The sequence below is a fragment of the Nelumbo nucifera genome, chromosome 2 (assembly GCF_055504915.1).
Source record: "Nelumbo nucifera cultivar China Antique chromosome 2, China Antique-T2T, whole genome shotgun sequence".
Classification (NCBI taxonomy): Eukaryota; Viridiplantae; Streptophyta; class Magnoliopsida; order Proteales; family Nelumbonaceae; genus Nelumbo; species Nelumbo nucifera.
The window spans coordinates 92504182-92510922 of record NC_142650.1 but is presented as its reverse complement, the minus strand read 5'-3'; positions in this window follow the sequence as shown (position 1 = coordinate 92510922).

The following is a 6741-nucleotide window of genomic DNA, read 5'->3' as shown; positions in this document are numbered from 1 at the left end:
TTGTTAGTGTCCCATTCTGAGTTTTCCTACATTAGATCTTTGACCTTTAGGCTAGTTTGAGGAGAATCTACCCTTGGCCTTGGGATGTTGCCTGGGATTCCAGGAATCCAAGGGTCCCTTAAGGCATCAACTACACTGTCATAACTGATTTTCCAGCATACATGTGTCTTAAGATTTTTTAGTACTTTGAGTGAGCATTTCCACCACCATGAATCAGTTGGTCGGGCTTTGCTGTTGAGTAGGCGGGTTCCTTCCTAGTATTTTTGCTTGAGTTGGTTGGCCCATAGTGAATCTTCTGAATTTATTAGCTTCCAGATTTGTTTGGAGAATAAAGCTTTATTGAAGGGCTCCATGAGCTTTAGGCCGAGCCCCCCCTCCTTCTTGGGTTTGTAGATCTGGCTCCATTTTATGTTGTGGCCTCCAGTTTTTTCTGTATTGCTATGCCACCAGAAATTTCATTGCATTCGGTCCAACTTTTTGTAGACTGTTAAGGGTAGGAGAGTGTGTAGCATGGTGTACATGGGTATGCTTTGAGAGACTGCTTTTAGGAGGGTTAACCTTCCTGCCTGGGAGAGGAGTTTGGCTACCAGTAGCTTGTCTTGGATTATCTTCTTGGGAATCAATCATCCATCCAAACAAGTGAGCAACCAACATTTTCAAGTATCTTCACACCTTGCTATTGATCTAATCCTTCACACTCCACTACTGATCCAATCTCGCACCTTGCTGCTAGTTTTCAGTAAGATGAGGCACTAGGTCCCATCATCCTAGCTGGTGTGCTGGTGCTATTGCGACGAAGAGGCACAAGGTCCCAAAACCACCGGCTCAGAAAGGCAAACAACCACTTCTTCTCCACTACTCAAAACACCCCCATCACTACTTAACCTACCTCAACCAAAGCTCTTCATTTTCGTTTAAACACCTTATGGTTCATTAATGGAGGAAACACAAAGCCCTGCAAACATGAAGAAAATGGAAGCTCCATCAACCTCAATGGATAGGCAAATTAAAGAATTGGGTGAGGAACTGGCGCAGCATGCAACCCTATTGGGTGCCACATTAAACCTGCTACAAAAGCCCTCGACGTGGTGGCACGCATGCTTAGAGGAAGAATCTTCCTAAGAATACAACTAAGTGAGGAAAATATTAAATCTTTTGTAAAGAACACATAGAATCTAAGCACAAGAATAGAAATCGACGAAAATGATAGTGGAGGATGGGTCTTTATCTTCGCAATGAAGACAAATTACAACGCATACTAGAAGGAGGACAATGGTTTATTTGTTCAAACTGGATGCTCCAAGATAAATGGAGAGACGGATCCTCAGGTGAGAAAATGAAAATATGGCACTAGAATCTTTGGGTGCAACTCTTCAACATTCCTCGCAGCCACATCTTAGAGAAGAACTGTAAGTTGATCGCTAGTATGGCTGGAAGAATGTTAGATAACCCATGTCCCATAACCCCACGAAAACCCTCTCAAGGACGCATGATCCGTATGTGGGTATAGGTTGACCTGAGGAAACCTCTCTTCTAAGGATTCTTCCTCAAACACATAGGAAGTCCAACATGGATTCGTTTCGCATATGAAGGTCTTAAACTTTGCTCTTTCTACGGCCTAATAGGTCACCAAAGGAAGAAACGTAGGCAAATCCCACAAGGTATCCCCTGATGAGGGCAGATTTGGCCCTCCACTGACATCATGACACATGGCATATCAAAACAGTTGGACTACATCCCAGCATCACCTAGGTGACAACTTGCCTTAGCCAAAGTAGGGTCCCAACAGATGACTTGCCTTTGCTGCCGACCTGGTGACCTGCCTCAACTGTTGATTGGGTGACCTACTTTTGTTGCCGACCTAGCTTTGCCGCCAACCTGGCGACCTGGCAACCTGCATCTATTGCCGACTTGGCAACCTAGCGATCTACCTCTTTCGTCGACCTGGCGACCTACCTCTCTAGAAGCTTGCCAGTTGTCTCCGAACCTTTCGGGATCACACCGCGTAACCATACGCTTTATCCTCATCCCGCCCAAATCGGAGGGAAATGGTAGCCCTTATTAATTGGCACATTATCCTCCTTTCAAAATGGAACGGACCCTTACATTGTGGGCTGAGGATTCCAAGGGCGTTTCGCAATACCCACGGTAGACCAACTATATAAGGGCGTCAGCCCTTGAGACCCAGGTAGAAGCGCAATTTAGTTCTCGCACCTCTCCATCTTGTCACCATTAAGCTAGACATCAGAACCACTTTTCCAGCTTGTCACCACTCAATTAAGCGTCAGAGCCACCTCTCTAGCTCGTTGCCACTCAGTTAGTTATCAGAGCCACTTCTCCAGCTCGTCACCATTCAGTTAGGCATCAGAGCCACCTCTCCAATTCGTCACCATTTAGCTAGGCATCAGAGCCACCTCTCCAACTCATCACCACTCAGCTAGACATTAGAGCCACCTCTCCAGCTCGTCACCACTCAGTTAGACATCAGAGCCACTTCTCCAGCTCGTCACCATTAAGCTAGGCATCAGAGCCACCTCTCCAGCTCGTCGCCACTCAGTTAAGGGTCAGAGCCACCTCTCTAGCTCATCACCACTCAGTTAGGCATCGGATCCACCTCTCCAGCTCGTCACCATTCAGCTAGGCATCAGAGCCACCTCTCCAGCTTGTCACCATTCAGTTAGGCATAGAGCCACCTCTCCAACTCATCACCATTCAGCTAGGCATCCAAGCCACTTTCTAGGTAGGAACCATTCAGCTAGGCATCCAAGCCACATTCCAGGTAGGGATTATTCATCCAGGCATCCGAGTCACCTGTTAGCCGAGAGCTGCCAAAATGCACATCATCAAATGGTGTCGTCTGTGGGATACACTACAAAAGGCTATGTTCTCACCCGATTCTCTGAGCCTCAAGTAATAACATCTTCAAGCAACAACAACAACGCTTGATCGAAAGAACCCCCTAGGGGGCAGAAGCAAAATGATTAGCCCAAACAAATTCTCGCAGTCTTGCCAAGACAAAATCTCCCTAACTGTGAGGCCACCCCCATATGTCGAGCTCGATGTGCTCTTTGCAAGAGTTGATGGCCAATAGAATGTGATGCCACCCCATAGGTTAAGCCCTCCATGGTTCCCGTGGGAGTAGATAGCCAACAAACTATGAGGTCGCACTACAGATCGAGCCCTCTATACTTTACATGGGAGTTGATGGCTAGTAGATTGTGGAGCCACCCTCACAAGTCAGTCCTGTTGAGGTGATGGGGTGTCTGTAGGCCAAGGTGTTGAGAGCAAAACTAGACTGTCAAAATTCCGACGACTTGGAGACCTAGAGACCTGCCTCCGCCAGCCTGGCGACCTACTTCCATTGACCTAGCAATTTGCCTCTACCACCAAGATGGCAACCTATCTCTGCCAACCTGGCAACACATGAAATCAGCTCGGATGAGCCTTGTCAACCCTGTTCGCAAGGTCCCCCTATAGGTTGAGCCCTCCGGGGCTCTCGTGGAGTCAGCGGCAAACGAACTGTAGTCGCCCTTGCGGGTTGAGCCTTTCAAGGTTCCCATGCGAGCTGCAACCAATAGTTAGTAAAGCTGCCCCCGCTGGTTGAGCTCCTTGTGGCTTATCGTAGGAGTAGATGACCAGCACCTTAGAGGACAGACACAATGCAGCCATGACACCGACTTGCTTTTTAAATTCCAACAACAACGCACATATCGCAAGGGGAAGCCAAATCGCTTTCAGTATCAAGGACCCCTAAGCCGACCTCGAAATATATTGGTAACAGGCCAAAGGACCAACCACGAAGATGAATCTACTCCCTTTGTTGAGTTGATCTCAGCTCGGGAGTGGGGGGCAATTGATGAGGGCAGATTTGGCCCTCCACTGACATCATGACACATGGCATATCAAATAGTTGGACTACATTCCAGCATCACTTAGGCGACAACTTGCCTTAGCCAAAATAGGGTCCTACCTAGCGACCTGCCTCTGCCGCTGACCTGGCGACCTACTTCTGCTGCTGACCTGGCAACCTACCTCTACCACGAAGATGAATCTAGCTCGGGAGTGGGGGGCAATTGATGAGGGCAGATTTGGCCCTCCACTGACATCATGACACATGGCATATCAAAACAGCTGGACTACATTCTAGCATCACTTAGGCGACAACTTGCCTTAGCCAAAATAGGGTCCTAGCTGGCGACCTACCTCTGTCGCCGACCTGCCAACCTACTTCTGCTACTGACCTGGCGACCTTCCTCTACTGTCAACCGGGCGGCCTACTTATGCTGCCGACATGGGACCAGCCTCTGTTTCCAACCTGGTGACTTGGCGACCTGCCTCTGTTGCCGACCTAGCGACCTACCTCTCTAGAAGCTTGCCAATTGTCTCCGAACCATTTGGGATCACGTCGTGTAACCGTAGGCCTTATCCTCATTCCGCCCGAATCGGAGGGAAACAGTAAGCCTTATTAACTGGCACGTTATCCTCCTTCCAAAGCGGAACAGACCCCTACGTTGTGGGCCGAGGATTCCAGGAGCGTTTCATAATACCCATGGCAGTGCAACTGCTTGTCACCACTCAGCTAGGCAGGCGTTAGAGCCACCTCTCCTGCTCTCGTCACCACTCAGTTCAACATCAGAGTCACTTCTCTAGCATGTTACCATTTAGTTAGGCATCAGATCCACCTCTCTAGTTCGCCACAACTCAACTAGACATTAGAGCCACCTCTCCAGCTTGTCACCATTTAGCTAGGCATCAGAGCCACCTCTCTAGCTCATCACCATTCAGCTAGACATCAGAGCCACTTCTCCTGCTCGTGACCACTCAGTTAGGCATCAGAGCCACCTCTCCAGCTCGTCACCACTCAACTAGACATCAGAGCCACCTCTCCAGCTCGTTACCATTCATCAAGGCATTAGAGCTTCCTCTCAAGCTCGTCACCATTCAGCTAGGTGTCCAGGCCACCTTTCAGGTAGGAACCATTTAGCTAGGCATCCAACCCACATTCCAAGTAGGGATTATTCAGCTAGGTATCCGAGCCACCTGCCAACATGGTGGCGATTACTGGCAAAATCCAGGGTACCGAATCTAGTTCGGACTCAAAAGTAATTATTAATGCCCAAAATAAGAAAAACGGAGGAGGAAGACTTCTATGTCACAAAGTTGCAATGATGAATTCTATCCTGACTTTTGTTAATCATGACCCAAGCAACTTTAGGAAGAATGAAGAATAATTGACGACATGTGGGGCCTACATCCAAAGCTGGATAGCCACTGTTAGAAAAGAAAACTCCATCCTTGCTATCACGACCCAACCACAACAACCCCAAAGCGAGCAAAACCCACCACAGCTTGAACCACTCCACATGCTAGATGATGTCACGTGGATAGAGAATTGAGACCTAGCCTCAAGCAAGCAACAACAGGAAGCCGCTCCCATAACATCTATACTTGTCAAGGTACTTGACACCTTCTATGCAATAATTTTGTCCATTTTTCTTATTGATGATGCACATTTCGGCAGCTCCCGGTTGGTAGGTGACTCGGATGCCAAGCTGAAATCCCTACTTGGAATGCGGCTTAGATGCCTAGCTGAATGGTTCCTAGTTGGAAGGTGGCTTGGACGCCAAGCTAAATGGTGACGAGCTAAAGAGGTGACTCTGATGCCTAGCTGAATGGTGACAAGATGGAGAGGTGGCTCTGATGCCTAATTGAGTGGAGATGAGCTGGAGAGGTGGCTCTGACGCCTACTTGAGTGGTGATGAGATGGAGAAGTGGCTCTAATGTCTAGCTGAATGGTGACGAGCTAGAGAGGTGGCTCTGATGCCTAGATAAATGGTGATAAGATGAAGATGTGACTCTGATGTCTAGATGAGTGGTGACGAGCTGGAGAGCTGGCTCTGATGCCTAGCTAAATAGTGATGAGATGGAGAGGTGGCTCTGATGCCTACTGAATAGTGACGAGCTGGAGAAGTGGCTCTAATGTCTAACCGAGTGGTGACGAGCTAGAGATGTGGCTTTGACACCAAACTGAGTGGGGACGAGCTAGAGAAGTGGCTCTGATGTCTAGCTGGATGGTGATGAGCTGGAGAGGTGGCTCTGATGCCTAGCTAAATAATGATGAGCTGGAGAGGTGGCTCTGATGTCTAACTAAGTGGTGATGAGCTGGAGTGGTGGCTCTGATGCCTAGCTAAATGGTGACGAGCTAGAGAGGTGGTTCTGATGTCTAGCTGAGTGGTGACGAGCTGGAGAGGTGGTTCTAATGTCTAGCTAAGTGGTGACGAGCTAGAGAGGTGGCTCTGATGCTTAGCTAAATGGTGACGAGTTAGAGAGGTGGCTCTGATGCGACCTGCAAGGAAACAGTTTCAGAGTGCCTGGGTAGCTTTACCCTGGGTGGGCACTCCGATGCTTAAGTTAGCGAATCATAGACTTTAAGATAGCTAAATGTGAGAGAGGTAGAGAGGTGCGAGAACTAAATTACGCATCTACCTGGGTCTCAGGGGTTGATGCCCTTATATAGTTGGGCTGCCGTGGGTATTGCAAAATGCTCCCGGAATCCTCAGCCCACGAATTAGGGGTCTGTTCCGCTTTGGAAGGAGGATAACGTGCCAGTTAATAAGGCTTATCGTTTCCCACCGATTTGGGCAGGATGAGGATAAGGCCTACAGTTACGCGTCATGATCCCGAAAGGTTCGGAGACAACTAGCAAGCATTTAGAGAAGTAGGTCACCAGGTCGGTGACAG